The sequence below is a fragment of the Chiloscyllium plagiosum genome, chromosome 8 (assembly GCF_004010195.1).
Source record: "Chiloscyllium plagiosum isolate BGI_BamShark_2017 chromosome 8, ASM401019v2, whole genome shotgun sequence".
Lineage (NCBI taxonomy): Eukaryota > Metazoa > Chordata > Chondrichthyes > Orectolobiformes > Hemiscylliidae > Chiloscyllium > Chiloscyllium plagiosum.
The window spans coordinates 22,779,979-22,796,871 of record NC_057717.1 but is presented as its reverse complement, the minus strand read 5'-3'; the positions used below and the strand labels follow the sequence as shown (position 1 = coordinate 22,796,871).

General features: G+C 43.6%; 1 non-coding gene across 1 annotated transcript; it reads left to right on the top strand.

The window, feature by feature from the left end:
• The first annotated feature begins 6,580 nt into the window (after positions 1-6,580).
• On the top strand, positions 6,581-6,653 carry trnav-uac. The gene has a single exon. It is a non-coding gene; the product is annotated as a tRNA-Val (tRNA).
• The last annotated feature ends 10,240 nt before the right edge of the window (positions 6,654-16,893 follow it).

The window sequence follows — 16,893 nt, the reverse complement described above, 5'->3', positions numbered from 1 at the left end:
TCCCAAGAAAGCAAACATTGAATAGAGACATTGCCATATCCGCTAGAATGCTCCGTTGCCTCAAATTCTGAATCTGCTTCACAGAGCCAGCCCAGACACCGTGAACTTGGGTAAGGTAACGGCTAAGATGGAGAGCTGTACAGGCCGTGCTAGTGGATTACTGGATAAACTGGACTATCTGCACAGCAGCGGGAGCATTGCAAACCGTTGCCAGGATATTGCAACACCTTACCACCACCCTCTGCCTCCTACCTTTGAGCCAGTTTTGTATCCAAATGCCTTTCATATGAACCAACCTTGGTAAACCGATGACCATACACAATGTTATTAAATGCCTTAGTGAAGTCCGTTTTGACAATGTACACCACTCTATCTCAATTCTTTTAGTCGCTTGTTCAAGAAAAATCTCAGTCAAGTCAGTAAGACACCATATTGCTTGCACGAAGTCACGTTGACTATCCCTAATTAGTCGTTACCTTTCAAAATGCGTGAAACTCAAATGACTCATAATTCCCTCCAACAACTTACCCACTACTGACGTCAGACTCACTAACTTTTCCTTATTACCCTCTTAAATCATTTAAGTAGTGGCACCACGTAGCCACCCTCCAGTCTTCCGACACTTTAACTGTGGCTATTAATGATAGCAAGGTGCCCAGCAAACACTTCCCTAGCTTCCCTCAGAGTTCTAGCGTACATCTAATAAAAGCCATGATATTTTCCTGCCTATGCGTGTTTTAAGACTTCCAGCAGCTCATCTGTAATACAAACACTTTCGAAGATGTCACTACGTATTTCCCAATTTCTCTAGCTTCCATATCGTCCTGCACAGTAAATACTGATACAAAATATTTGTTCAGTACGTCCCCCATTTCCTGTGGTTCTGCACATGGGCAGTTTTGCTGATCTTTAAGGACGTCCTATTCTCGCCACCGTTATTCTTTTGTCCTTGACGTATTTGTCGAATTCCTTTGGAGTCTTCTAAACTCTATTTGCCAAAGCTTTCACATGTCCACTTTTTATGCTCCAAATTTCCCTCAAGTATACTCTTGTTGCCTTCCAACTCTTCTGGTGATTCACTTTAAATCAGGAATTAAGAGGCTAATGATGACCATTTCGATTGATGGAAAAATCGATCTGGTTCACTGACACGCTTTAAGGAAACAAACTTCCATTCTTACCTGGTCTGGCCTACAAGTGACTCCAGACTCACAGCAATGTGGTTGACTGCTAACTACCCTATGGGAAATTAGGGATGGGTAATTGATGCATACCTAGCCAGTGACGCCCTCATCCCGTGAATGAATTAAGAACAAGTGGGCGGAACGGTGGCACAGTGGTTAGCACTGCTGCCTCACAGCGCCAGAGACCCGGGTTCAATTCCTGCCTCAGGCGACTGACTGTGTGGAGTTTGCACGTTCTCCCCGTGTCTGCGTGGGTTTCCTCCGGGTGCTCTGGTTTCCTCCCACAGTCCAAAGATGTGCAGGTTAGGTGAATTGGCCATGCTAAATTGCCCGTGGTGTTAGGTAAGGGGTAAATGTAGGGGTAAGGGTGGTTGGCGGGTCGGTGTGGACTTGTTGGGCCGAAGGGCCTGTTTCCACACTGTAATGTAATGTAATCTAATCTAATCTAATCAAAAACCCTCAATTCCTGCTGTCTATCCCTGACACACGCTTCCCTTTTTTCCGTGACCAGAACCTCAACTTCTCCAATCCTCCAGCATTCATTACACGTACCATCCTTAATACTTTAGGGTATCTCGTCCATGCTCACCAAATAGCCAAACTTAAGAAGTCCAATTCCCCAGCATTTGGCCCCAATCCCTCTAAACCCATCCTATCAGAAACTCATCCGATTACCTTTGCAATTTTCTGAGTGTAATAGCCTCATCCACTTCCTCTGGTCGCTCATTCCATACAGGCACGAACTTCTGTGTGGGAAATGTGCCTCAGGTTCTTTGTCAATTACAGCCCACTCACCTGAAACCTGTGCTCTCGAGTTTTCAACTCAACCCAACTTGGGTAAAAATCCAAAAATCTAATGTAATCTAATCTAATGTAATGTAATCTAATCTAATTTCTGATGATGAATTCTAACAGCACACCTGGTTTTAAATGCTCCTTCGATACCCGCTGTATTGATGTTTAAAACAGAAGAAAAATGGGTTTGCTTCTCGGGGAATTAACTATGGTGTGGGATAATGCCAAATATTTTAAATTGTCTCTGCTGTCATGATCGCGTTTGCCTCCAACGCGGAAAATCGCAAACACCTCTACTGTTGCTTTATGTTCCAAGCAAGTTGAGTTTTGACTGGAAACGAATGGAGACTGTTATTTCATCACTGTTGTGAAACAAAGTCCGACGGTGACTCGACTCGCGTTATTTGGTTTTCTGGTGAATGGGAAAATCGTTCCAATGAATTTCGATGTTACATGTTATTGAATTTCTCCCATTTCCTTCATTTGCGTCCTGGAGACATCGGACCGGAGTGGTAATCTAATCGAGACTGTGATTGGTGAAATTCGTTTGTTATGGCTCATTCTTAGTATGTTCTTTCTTTCTCACTTTTCAGCATTGTCTGGGAAGTGGTGGTGCACTAAGGCTGCAGTATGTTTGAAAGAGTAGTTTGGAATTTCCCTGTTGTTAGTTGTGAGATTACTTTATGACTCATGCCCTCGGACTGTCTCACATTTAGCATTCATGCATCTCTGTGTCTGAAAATGCATGAGGTATGCCAGTTTTGTTTGTGTTCCGTGTTAAATGCTTTCTGTTTTGCGTTTCTCTCGATCCATTACGAGTTAACAGGGTTTCTAAGGTAACTTCCAGCAGCAAAAACCCTCAACGGAGGATCTGGGAAAATTTCACGGAGTATGGTCAGTCGGAGCAAAAGTAAGGAAGTCGTTCGTTTCTGCAGTGTTTCACAATACTACCTTTCCCGTGAGCAGTCGAACAGATTAACTGCTTAATGCTGCAGACTGCGACGGCAAGCTCCGCTAAAAAGTAATCCTTTAAAGCCGGTGCAAGCGACACGAAGTTATTGGGGTGCACCACGTGGAAACAGATACTTCTGTGTATCTCGTCCATGCTCACCAAATAGCCAAAATTAAACAAGTCCCGTTCCCCAGCATTTGGCCCCAATCCCTCTAAAACCATCCTATCCAGAAACTCATCTGATTACCTTTGCAATTTCTGAGTGTAATAGCCTCCTCCACTTCCTCTGGTAGCTCATTCCAAACACGCGCAACCTTCTGTGTGGGAAATGTGCCCCAGGTCCTTTGTCAATTTCAGCCCACTCACCTGAAACCTATGCTGTCGAGTTTTCAACTCACCCCAACTTGGGTAAAACACGTAAATACTCAGTTTACAACCAACTTGGGTAAAACACGTAAATACTCAGTTTACAACCCTTCCATAAGATCATGTCGCAGTAGTTACGCAGCAGGGAAAGTCGTCCCAGCCTATCCCCCTCGGCCTACGGTCCAAACATCGACGACATCCTTGTCGATATTTTGTCATCAATTTCACGTGTCGTTTTTTTTCCGTTTTCAAGATGTCAATTACGTTGGACAAAAACGAGCTATGAGAAACAGGAAGGTGAAACGTAGAATGGCTTCAACTTTCAGTGCTGGACGCCACAGAATCTCAGTACAGGGGACTGTGGTTTGTTTCAGTAGTGTCGTGGTCATCACGTTCACCGAACACGCGAAAAGTCCCCAGTTCGAAACTGGGCAGAAATCGCTTTGCTCTTCTACTACAGCCTTTTACATGGACAAGAACGGAACATTCTTGCTTGCTTTCCCATCTGCAAACCTGCCTTCGAATTTGCTTGAACAAATCTGCGCTCGTAGTGAAATCTAATACAATTTGATTTAATTACTGTGCAAAACATTGTAAAGTTTTTTCTCCAAACTGGTTCTGATCATATGCCATTCTGTTTGAGAGTATAGTTACCGCGTTCTGATCCTTCCACGAAAAGCAGGGCCGCATTTGCATTCCTTGCGCAGGCGGCCCGGTTCCAAGATAGGGAAGAAGCTGATGCGCTGGTGTCACAGCGCACCACGGATTCCTGAACTAGTCTGTCTGTCAAATGTACCCCAAAGTCGTCTCTGAAAGGCCTCATTTGGAAGCTGTCTGTCGTTATTCTACGTGTGAGAATTGGCACCAGAGGTCCTGAATCATGTTTTGGAGCAATTCGCACGTTAGTGACTCATTCAATCAGCAACAGCAATGAAAGAAATTACACTCTCAGAGGAAACTTTGGACTTGTGCTTTCATAGCTTCGCTAGTATTAAGGTGCGTCCCGTGATCTAAGTCATGTTGAAACTGAAACGGAGGAATCGACAGAGAGGCGACAGAATGACATCGCATCCATTTGGTTTTCTTTAAATCACTGAAGATCTGGAAAATGTAAACGGCGAGGTCGAGTGGAGAAGTGAGGCAGTTGCAGCTCTGGTGAAACTCCTTCTTTGTGATTCACTCAGCAACTATAGACGTGAAGGTGAATCAGGTGTGAGAGCTCTTCACATCGAGAACAAAAAGCCCTCAAGTGCAGTTAGCACCTCTTCCGGAGTGGGGTGTGGGGTGAAGTAATTACCTTTTGACTTCTGTTACTATGTTCAGAAACTGTCTGTTAGATTGACGTGAAGAGAAACTGTATTTCTAATAAGCACCATGGAACTTACCAAAATTTATTGAGTCGCTTCTCGTCGATTCCCACACAGGTTTCCAACTCAGTTGGTATCCATGTGTCTCATGTCCAGGAGTTAAAATCTCTGCAGCAAATTGCACGGTTAAGGTAAAAGGCAAGGAAAGTGGCATCTCGAACTGGTTCCGAGGTCAGTGCATCCTCACAATGTGTTCTGTCATTCTTGGATTGTAATGCGACCTCCGGTTTTAGGGTGGAGAACATACTTTTCGTCTCTTATTATGCAAGACAGACACAGTGACTGAAACTATGCTGCACGGTATGATGGAACACGGCCTGCTCAGCTTTGTGTATTTTCCCTATAATCCGATGTGTTTCGTGTTCCATGTAAACGTGAAAGTCGTCCTGTTTCGAGCAATGGGTGAAATCATTTAGCAAAGCAAGAATCGAAATTGCAGTAATGTCAAGCAGCTCATGGTTATTTGACCAAATCATGAGCGAACGTATATTCTCACGCACTCACAGATACATTTGTAGCTGAAAAGAGTCTGAGAAGATAGACTCAGCTTACCATTGATTTTTGTCTGGATTGATGGGTTATCATTATCTGCTGCGAAATTGACATTGTAGCCGGGCACATCCCAGCAGCTGTGCGAGTCGGAGAGGGATCAGGGAATCCTTTTCATGTGACTTTGCATGCAGGAGCACAATTGGAAATGAAGAAACTGGGCAACCGTGGTCAGCTGGTCTTATCGCCGAGCGGTCTAAGGTGCTGGATCCAGGTTACCATCTCGAAAGGGGCGTGGGTTCGAATCCCACCACTGCCATTTCCGCTGATCAATTCCAACACCGCAGCTTGTTAAAGTGCTGTTTCAGTCCTCACTGTGTTGATGTTGAAAGCAAAAGAAAAATCGGATTGTTTCCAGGGCAATTAACTGTGGTGTGGGGTAGTACAAATATTTCAAAGTGTCTCTGCTGGCATGATCGTGTTCGCCTCCCGCGCGGCAAATCGCAGGCAAGTTGCGCTTTTAATGGAACCGAATGGAGACTGTTATTTCATCGCTGTTGTGAAACAAAGTCCTGCGGTGACTTGACTCGTCGTTATTTGGTTTTCTGGCGAATGGGAAAATCGTTCCAATGAATTTCGATGTCATATTTATTGAATTTCTCCCATTTCCTTCATTTCCATCCTGGAGACATCGGAAGGGAAAGGTAATCTAATCGAGACTGTGATTGGTGAAATTCACTTTTTATGGCCCATTCGTATTAGGTTCTTTCTTTGTCTCTTTTTAGCATTGTCTGGGAAGTGGTGGTGCAGTCAGGCTGCAGTATGTTTGAAAGAGTATTTTGGAATTGCCCTGTTGTTAGTTGTGAGATTACTTTATGGCTCTTGCCCCCAGACTGTCTTACATTTAGCATTCATGCTCGCTCGGTCTGAAAATGCATTTGGTTTGCCAGTTTTGTTTGTGTTCCGTGTTAAATGCTTTCTGTTTTGCGATTCGATCAATACATTACGAATTAACAGGGTTTTTGAGGTAACTTCCAGCTGCAAATATCCTCAACTGAGAATCTGGCAAAATTTCCCGGAGTATGGTCAGTCGGAGCAAAAGTAAGGAAGTCGTTCGTTTCTGCAGTGTTTCACAATACGAACTTTCCTGTGAGCAGTCGAACAGACTAAATGATTGTGCCACAGACTGCGACGGCAAGCTCCGCTAATAAGTAATCCTTTACAGCCGGTGTAAGCAACACAACGTTATTGGGGCACACCGCATGGAAACAGATACTTCGGTGTATCTCGTCCATGCTCACCACATAGTCAAAATTAAACAAGTCCCATTAAACAACAAGCTATTGGAAACAGGAAGGTGAAAGGTAGAATGGCTTCAACTTTCAGTGCTGGATGCCACTGAGCCGCAGCACGGGCGGCTGAGGCTTATTTCTGTAGTGTAATGGTCATCACGTTCGCCTTACGCGCGAAAGGTCCCCAGCTCGAAACTGGGCAGAAACTGCTTTGTTCTTCAACTGCAGCCTTTTACATGGACAAGAATGGAGCTTTCTTGCTTGCCTTCCCATCTACAAACCTGCCTTCGAATTTGCTTGACCAAATCTGCTCTCGTAGTGAAATGTCATGCAACTCCACTTAATTACTGTGCAAAGCATTGTAAAGTTTTTCTCCAACCTGGTTCTGATCATATGTCATTCTGTTTGAGAGTGTAGTTACCGCGTTCTGATCCTTCCACGAAAAGCAGTACCGCATTTGCGTTCCTTGCGCAGGCAGCCCGTTTCAAAGACAGGGAAGAAGCTGATGCGCTGGTGTCACAGCGCACCACGGATTCCTGAACTAGTCTGTCTGTCAAATGTACCCCAAAGTCGTCTCTGAAAGACCTCATTTGGAAGCTGTCTGTCGTTATTCAACGTGCGAGAGTTGGCACCAGAGTTCCTGAATCATGTTTTGGAGCAGTTCGCACGTTAGTGAGTCATTCAATCAGCAACAGCAATGAAATAAATTACACTCACTGAGGAACTTCTGCACTTGTGATTTTATCGCGTCGCTAGTATTAAGGTGCGCTCCGAGTTTTAAGCCATGTTTGTACTGAAACGGAGCAATCGACAGAGAGGCTACAGAATGATATCGCATCCATTTGGTTTTCTTTAAATCACTGACGAGCAGTAAAATGTAAACGGGAACGCGAGTGGGGAAGTGAGGCCGTTGCAGCTCTGGTGAAACTCCTTCTTTGTGATTCACTCAGCAACTATAGACGTGAAGGTGACTCAGGCGTGAGATCTCTTCACATCTAGAACAAAAAGCACTCAAGGGCAGTTAGCACCTCTTCCTGAGAGGGGGGTGGGGTGAGCTAATTACCTTTTGACTTCTGTTACGATGTTCAGAAACAGCCTTTTAGATTGGCGTGAACAGAAACTGCATTTCTTATAAGCACCATGGAATTTAGTTAAATTTATTGAGTCGCTTCTCGTCAAATCCCACACACGTTTCCAAATCATTTGGTATTCATGAGGCTCATGTCCAGATGTGAACATCTCTGCAGCAAATTGTCTGCTCGACATTGCACCTTTTCAACATTCTCTTCAGCAAAGGGCGATCTGTGGGAGAATATCTGGTACACTTCCCACTCACAGCATAACCACATAAAAACACACACAGAAATCATACCTGCCAACACACACAGAATGCACCCACAATGCCTCTGTCGTGGTCAAACAGGCGAACATAGAATCCAGATATTCTAAGCTACTCCCAGACCAGATAATAACTTCTCAAACGGCCTTCCCAGTAAGCTCCTCGCCTCGATCATCACTTCAGTCCTAATACCCTAAGCGCAGTTTCGTTTCCCATATAAACCGATGGTGCATTAACAAAGAGGCAGACTGAGAGACCTCGGAAGACTTTGCTCCCAGGATGAACACAATGGCCCGAACTTAATGACAGGAGAAGGAACATTTACACATACTCGTGCAGACAGGAAATACCGTTAAGAATCCTCGAGAAGACATTCTCACCTTTTCAAGGAGATGGCTGGAATCTCCAGTGGCAATTACAATTGAATTGTTACTGCCAGACGCTTGTTTAAATTCCATTCAGTTTATTCTTGTTTTAATCACTTGACAATTTTCGCCACGATGCTGTTACAGCTTTAAAATTATCCTCTTTGTTTTGTACCCCGATGAAATCTGCCTGCACTCTCTGCTAGGGGGAGAACATTCTTGCCATCTGTGCAGAGAATCAGTTCTGGGTCAGCCTGGTGCATGTCTTTACCGCGATGTCAATTTGTTTAATCAAACTGCTTGCCAGCTTTGTACCTGATCTCTGTTCCATTTGGCTGACACCTCGTGATCGTGAATTGTTTATGTTTTTAGCCTGTTATCAGTCTCCCGTGGGGGATTTCGCTGAAACCCACATACAGGACATCATTTTCACACTCCTCATTTGAACATCTGATCACTTCCTCAAATCATGCAATCAGATCTGTTGTGCATCACCTCCTTTGACAAATCCATGCTGACTCCTTGATCAAATCTTGCTTGGACAAGTCGCAATTAATTCTCGCCTTCAAAGGTTTCTCCAAACGTTTCCCGACCACTCCTGTGAGACTCTCTTGGCTGTATTTCGCTGGTTTGTTTCTACCTGCCTTGTAAAAAAAGTGGAACCCCATTACTAGTCCTGCAATCCTCGACCAACTCCCCTGTGGCCAAAAAGGAATGCAAAACATTGGTCAAAACCCCATAAATTGCTCCCTTGTCTCACAATGTTACGTGAGGTACAGCTCAACTCTGAGCTGGGGATTTGTCCACGTTTAAGACTCTCAAAACCTCCAGAATCGTCTCAGATCCGATTTGAAACTGATCAAGAACCTCTCAGTGCATCTTCCTGCATTCTATACAGATGTCTTCCCACAAAGAGACTGCTCGCCAGCTGAATGTGTAAAGTGATTGATCGATATATCTTTACAACTGTACACTACTGTACTCTCACACTGGAGGGAACGCATTCACCTATTTTAACGGGAAGACGCTGTTTTCAGACTTTGCGCCTATTAAACCTTTAGCCTTGACACCCAATGGCACATTGTTACAGTGAGAAAATGTTTCAGTGTTTTCTATCCGAAAAAAGACCGCCGCTTGATGACACTTCCTGCGTGGACTCCAATCCGTTCACATCGGGCATAAGGGATTTTTTTTTTCTCTCTGCTGTTCATCACATCCTTGATAGAATTGTGGTAGAAATTATTACTGTCTTCATTGACCTAAGAAGTTGATGCCGATGGCTCACCTTTTAATGGGAACTATCCACAAGAGAACTTTTCAAGAGGAACACAGTTCTGTCATCCGAGCAGGGGATCATTGCACAAGCAGAGTAACAGGTTTCTACCAGGTCATGCGCAGTCATTCTTATTCGAATATTCACAGTATCCGACACTAACTAGAGCAAAACCAGATGGTGCTAGAAAAACTCAGCAGGTCTAGTAGCATCTGAAAAAAGAAATCAGAGTTAACATTTCGAGTCCAGTGACCATCCTCAGAACTGACGATAGCTTGGAAAATGTTGGTTTTTCCGCAGAAGATATAGTGGGGCTTGGGCGCGGGTAAAGAATAAACGGAAGAGATGGATAGAGTTCAAATAGAGAGAAGAACAGTTGGACAAAGGAGTGGATCATGATCTGTCTGGCAGCGTGAATAGCTGTTAATGGAGACTGTTAGTGGCGAACCATATGTAGTGTGTTATGGCAGGCTATGTTTAAACCGGGTCTTTGCGTGTTTGATAGAGAGATAGGATTGGGAGAGTTCAGGCCCTAAAATGAAAATAATATGGGGTCTGGAAGGCTGCAGACTCCCCAAATACAAGCTGAGGTGGTGTCCTTCCAGCATGCCCTGAGTTACACTGGAACTCTTCTTGAAGACAGAACTTGAATGGTCTGCAATGTGTTCATCGAATGCAAACTTCGTTTCCCAAAATAGTGGAAACCATATTGCAGTAGATTGGATTGCGTGAAGTGCAATTCATGTATTGCTTCACCTGGAAAGTGTGTTTGGGCAATTGGAAACAGAGGAGAGAAGACGCCAATAGACAGGTGAGCAGAGACAAGAAGCAAACGGAAATATTATGAGAGAAAGCATGAGGACAAGACACCTAACAGAAGGAACTTCACCTGAATGCTGGTCGCCTTTGTAACATGGTTGAAGACTTAATGGCATGAATCAACACGAATGAAAACGATTTAATAGCCATTAGAGAGACACGGTTAAGGGCTGGACACAATTGGGAGTTAAATATCCAGGAGTACGAGAGTATTTAGAAGTTTAGAGAGCAGTGTAAAGAAGTTGGTGTCTCTCTGTTATTCAAGGCCGACATCAGGGCCGTGTGGACAGACAATATGTGTTCTATTGGGAATGAGTTTGAACTACTTTGTATGGAAAATAGAAATTCTAAGAAGAAAAAGTCACTGATAAGTGCAGTCTATAGGCCAGCAAATAATAACATCACACTGGTGAAGGCAATAAACAAACCAATAAGCAATGCCTGTAAAAATGGGTCAGCAATTATCATTAGGGATTTTAATCTACATGTAGCTTGGTCGAACCAGCTCAGTCACAGTACCTTTGACGAGGAGGTCAATGAATGTACCCATGATGGTTTGCTTGAACAGTATGCAATGGAACCGACGAGGGAGAAAGCAATCCTTGATCTGGTCCTGTGTAATGGAACAGGAATAATTAATGATCTCATAGTTAGGGCTCCTCTTGGAACGAGTGATCACAATATGGCAGAACTTAGAATTCAGATGGGGAGTGTGAAGATAAAAACCTGTGCATGTAGAGGGGGCACAACAATAGAACAAGAGTGCACTTGGCTAATGTAGACTGGAAACAAAGGTTATTTTGTGGGACAGATATCGAGCAGCGGAGGACTTCCAAAAAAGATTTTTTTTGTAGAAGTGCTCAGGAAAAGTATTTTCCAGTGAAAAGGAAGGACTGCAAGAAAAGGTGTAATCTGCCTTGCGTGACTTCAGAAATAAGGGAGGCTCCCAATGTCAAAGAGCAAGCATACTATGTAGCCGAAAACAGCTTGAACCTGGAAGATTGGGGAAACATTAAAGATAAACATTACGAAGTGCAGAATACAAAGACGGATAGCAAAAGTTTCTATGAAAATATAAAACGAAGGAAGAGTGGCTAAATTAAAGGTTGGTCCTTTCGAGGATGAGAAGGGACATTTAGTTATGCGATGTGATGAAAAGGCCGAGGCATTGTATTTTGTGTCAGTCTTCACAGTAGAGGATGCTAGTAAGTTTTAAAGAGATAAATGCAGGTGAGGACCTGGAAATAAACATTATTACGGAAGAGCTAGTGTTAGGCAAGCTAATGGAGCTGAGGATTGACAAGGTGCCTGGCCGAGAGGGAATGCACCTCAGGGTATTAAAGGGAGAAACAGCAAGTGCTCTTGTGGAAATTTTCAAATTCACTCGACTGCGTGGCCGTCCGTGCAAGTTGCAAAACAGCTAGTGTGACACCACTGCTGCAAAAGGGAGATGGATAAAAGATTGGGAATTATTGATCAGTTAGCTTAATTTTTGCAGTGGGGAAGAAGCTCGAGGCTATTATCAAGGAAGAATAAACATGGCATCGAGATTGAAGTTGGAAAGCACCAACGTAGGTTCATGAAGGTTCAAGCAGAGATGTTATGCTACAGCTGTACAACGTGCTGGTGAGGCTACCCTTGCTGTACTGTGTGCATTTTTGGTTCCCGTCCTTGAGAATGGATGCACTGGCACTTGGGTGTGTGTGTGTGTGTGTGGGGGGGGGGGGGGGGGGGTGTCCGGAGGGGTGCAGAGGAGGTTCGCTAGATTGATTCCGAAGTTGAGGGAGTTAGACTATAAAGAGAGACTGCGTAGATTAGGATTATTTTCTTTGGAATTTAGAAAAATGAGGGAGCAATCTTACTGAAACATAAAACTTTAAACGGAATAGATTAGACAGAATTAGAAAGAATGCTTCCACATTCGGGTGAAACTCGAACAAGAGAGCATAGCCTCAGGATTAGAGGGAGCAAACTTAGACTGAGTTCAGAAGGACCTTCTTTACCCAGACGAATGTTAATATATGGAATACCTTGCCCAGCGAAGAAGTTGATGCTCGTTCAATAAAAGTTTTGAAAGCTAAGAGCGATACTTCTTTTGAATAATAAATGAAACAAGGGAGACAGTGGGAGGGCGAGTAAGCGGATTTGAGTCCATCAGCAATGATATGATTGAACGGCGGAGCAAGCTTGAAGGGCCGGAAGCCTACGCCTGCTCGGATTTTTACGTTCTTTTTACGTCAGAAAAGCAGAGATGCAGGGTGAAGACTCCATGGGCGACTTGGTTCAGGTTTTGGAAGTGAAGGCAGATTGCAAAAGGGTTTACTGTAGGGAATGGTCACTGTGGATGGTGGACAGGGACGGGAGAGGGATATATGTCTGATGATGGCATCTCGTTAGTGGTGGTGGAAATTTAAAACCAAATCGATGATCACTTGAAGTACCACTGAGAATACATTTGCCAACTTTTATAGGTGCGCAATTGAGAGCATTCTGTCTGGATGTATCACTACCTTGATTGGTATCTGTACCATTCAAGATCAGAGACAGTTACAGCGAGTGGTGAACTCGGCCCGGACAAACACAAAGGACAACCTATTATATGTTTGCATACTATTTATACATCTATGCAAATTAACTCTGTGATATGCTTGCATTGATCGCAAGGCAAAGCTTTTCACTGTGCCTCAGTGCACGTGACAATGAATTCAATTCAATTCAATTGTGGAATGTCGACGACATGGATTTTTGGAGCACCATGTGGTGGAGCCAGGTAGGGAACAGGCAATACTCGATTTAGCGTTATGCAATGAGGCAGACGTGACAAGGGAGCTGAAGGTGAAGGAACCCTTAGGTGGCGGTGATGATAATATGATTGAATTTACCCTGCAATTACCCTGAGAGGGAGAATACACAATCAGAGGTAACGGTATTAAAGTTGAATAATGGCAAGTACGTTGGCATGAGGGAGGAGCTGGGTGAAATTGGTGAGGAGAGGAGCCCAGCAAGAACGCAGGAAAGTGGAAATGCAGTAGCAGGAGTGTCTGAGCGTAATTCATCAGACACATCGGAGACATCCTGTGGAAAATGAGGCATGGTGTAAGGAGGATAGGCAACCATGGCGGACTGAGGAAGTCATCGATAGCATAAAGGCAAAAGAGAGAATATATAATGTGGCGAAGGGCAGTGGGTAATCAGAGGATTGGGAAAATCACGAAGACCCATAAAGGGCAACAACAAAACAAATGAGGAGGGAGAAGATTAAATTTAAGGTAACTACTAATATAAAGGGAGACTGCAGTTGTTTCTTTATTCATATAAACGCAAAAGAGAGGAAGAAGTTGACAATGGGCCATTGAGAAATTACAATTGACAGAAAGTAGTGGGGAACAAGGAAATTGTGGAGGAACTGAAAAAAATATTTTGTGCCAGTCTTCACAATGGAAGACATGAGTTATACCCAAACATACAAGAGAATGGGGGAACAGATGTGAGTCCAGTGGCCATCACTGTGAAGGTGCAAAAACACTGAATGGCTTGAAGGTCGACACATCATCTGGATCAGATAGAGTACCCTCTAGAGTTCTAAGATAGACAACTGAAGAAATAGTGGATAGGTTAGTGGAGAGCTTTCAGGAATCGCTAGAATCAGGAAGGGTGCTATAGGACTGAAAAATCACAAACGTGACACCCCATTTTAAAAAGAAACAACACAAAAGCTGGCAAATTATAGACCAATCAGCCGAATCTTGGTTGTGGATAAGATCCTGGAATCCATTCCGTTGGAAGAAATTTGTGAATACTTGGATGTGCATGCTAAAATCAAGCAAACTCAGCAATGTTTCGTCATGGAGAGGCCATACTTGACAAATCTGCAAAAAATCCTCTTTGAGGAAGTAACGAGGAAGGTAGACCAAGGAGAGCCATTGGATGTTATGTGTCTGGGCTTCATGAAGGCATTTGATATTTGCAACACAGGAGGCTACTGAATAAGCTAAGGGCCCATGGTTTCAGAGGAAAGCTGCGCTGGCAGGATAGAAAGCAGTGATTGGGAGCAAAATGATCCTTCTCAGGATGGTAGCTGGTGACAAGTGGCGTTCCTTAAGGCTGTGTTGGGATTACAACTTTTCATTTTATCCATTAGCGATCTAGGTAAAGTACCTGAGGGCACTGTGTGTCATTTTGCAGACAATGCAATGGCAGAATGACAGGTCGCATTGAGGAGGGGGTGATGCTGCAGAAGGATATGGACATGTAGGGAGCATCGGAAAATAAATGGCAGATGGAGCATAATGTGGGAAAGTGTGAGGTGTTGCACTTTGGTAGGAAGAATAAAGACACTGACTGTTGTCTAAATGGGGTGAAGGTGCACATGTCTGTAGTGCAAGGATACTTGAGTATTTTAGCCCAGGATTCTCTTAAGATGAAGTTGCAGATTGAAGCTGTAGTTTGGATGACGGCTGCAATGCTGACATTTATTTTTGGAATATTTGAATATAAAAGCAGGGATGCACTTCCGCGGCTCGATAACAGTCTGGTCAGACCACATCTGGATTGCTGTGTGTACGTTTGGTCCTCAAATTTCAGGAAGGATGCACTGGTGTTGAGGTGTGTTCAGAGCTGATTCACCATTTTGGTGACCGAAATGAAAAGCTTGACACATGAGGAATGTTCGAGGACTCTGGGCCAAGACTGAATGAAGTTTAGCAGAATAAAAGGAAATTTAATTGGTACTTACAGAATCGCAAATCGCCTAGACGGAGTGGATGCTGGGAAGGTGTTTCCATTTTTAGTAGATAATAGAACCCAAAGGCACAGCTTTGGAGAAAAGGGAAGAGAGCAGTAATAAGGGACACTTATTCAGCCAGAGTGGTGAATGTTTGGAATTCGTTGCCAGATAAGGCTGTGGAAGCCAGGGCTGTGATTATAGGTAAGACTGAGGTATGTAGCAGCGTGGTTGTCAAGGATATCAAGGTTTCTGGGGCGAAAGCTGGAGAATTGGGTTTTGAAAGTATCTTCCATGATTTAATGGCAGAGCAGATACACTGTGCTGAATGGTTTAATTTCTGCTCTATTGTCTCATGCACTTATGTATCGAATGACTTCCATCTGCGAGTTCTCCTCCAAGGAACGTGCAAGCCTGACTTGGGGCCTTGTCAGCGAAGATCTGATTGAGTGCTGATCCAGACTTGATGCGCCAAATGGTCTATTTCCGCCCTCCATCTTCTATTTTATCTTTCTTCATAAAAAGATGAATGCAATGACCAGACTTGTGGCCAGTCCTCTGACTCATCTCTGAACAGGCAGTTGCTAAAGTTCCAGAATCATTTCCCTGCTCTTATATTCCTACCTGCGATCAAGATCAGAAAGTATCTCCAACCCCTCGAGACTACTTGATCCCTTGTCCAATCCCCTTCAAATATTCGTGAATGCCTACTCCAATTTCTCTTTTATTACTGTAAACCACTCAGTATTCACACATTTATCATTGTTCCTCCCCAAGTTCATTGTCACCCACTTCACTGGATTGAATTCATTTCAGCACATTTTCTTGCCAATTGTTTCCGATCTCCCTGCAGTCGAGGGCTTTCTTCCCCATGGTTAACTGCATGACTAATTGTTACATAACTTTCACACTGCTAAATGATCACCACGACAAATAATTAAAAATCGTTGACCAATATGAGAAAACAATGGAACTCATAGAAGTCATGGTTCATGAGCTCACAGAGCACAGCAGAATTGGAGACTGTAAAGAAGTGATCTAAGATTCCAGAAAGATCGTACTCCAATGCGTCTTTGGGCTGAGAAATGTCACTCGGAGTTCAATCTGGATAAATGGAAGGTATTGCATTTTGCTGCATCAAATATGGGTAGGGCTTATACAATTAGTGATAGGGTGTTGCATATCGTTGTGGAAAACGGAGGCCAGGGACGCAGGTGCATAATTCTTTTTAGTTTGCTTCACATATCGACAGAATGGTTAAAAATAATTGTCATCCTGCATTCGTTGCTCAGTCCTATGAGCACAGGAGTTGGTACGTATTGTTGAAGTTGAATAGGATATTGGGTGAGGTCTCTTCTGGAGTACTGCGTCCAGTTCGTGTCGCCAAGTAATAGCAAGGAAATTATTAAGGTGGAGAAGGTTTAGAAGAGGTATACCAGCGTATGGCTAGTGGGGAAGGTTTGTGTTAAAACGAAAGGCTGGATAGGCTGAGAATATTTTCACTCGAGCACTAGAGTTTGAAAGGCGTCCTGACAGAAATTTATAATTTTTTGAGAGTTCGGATAGAGTTAACTGGAACTGTCTTTTCTCCAAGGAGGGGGACTACAAAACGACAGGGCAAATGTTTTCGATGAAAAGAGAGAGATTTAAAATAAGACATGAGAGGCTTGTTTTTAACAGAGGATGTGTTATGTGTGCAATTCACTTCCTGAGGCAGTGATGAATGAAAGTACATTTACAATGTTTACAGGATATTTAAATAAATGAATTGGAAAGTTTCAGTGGGATTTAAAAATAGCTGTTCATTCATACCTAGTCCATTATTTATTGCCCAGAGGGCAGTTCGGAATGAACCACGATATTATGGATCTGGAGTCACATGCCAGCCAGACCAGATAAGTATGGCAGTTTTTTTCTCTATCAGGCATT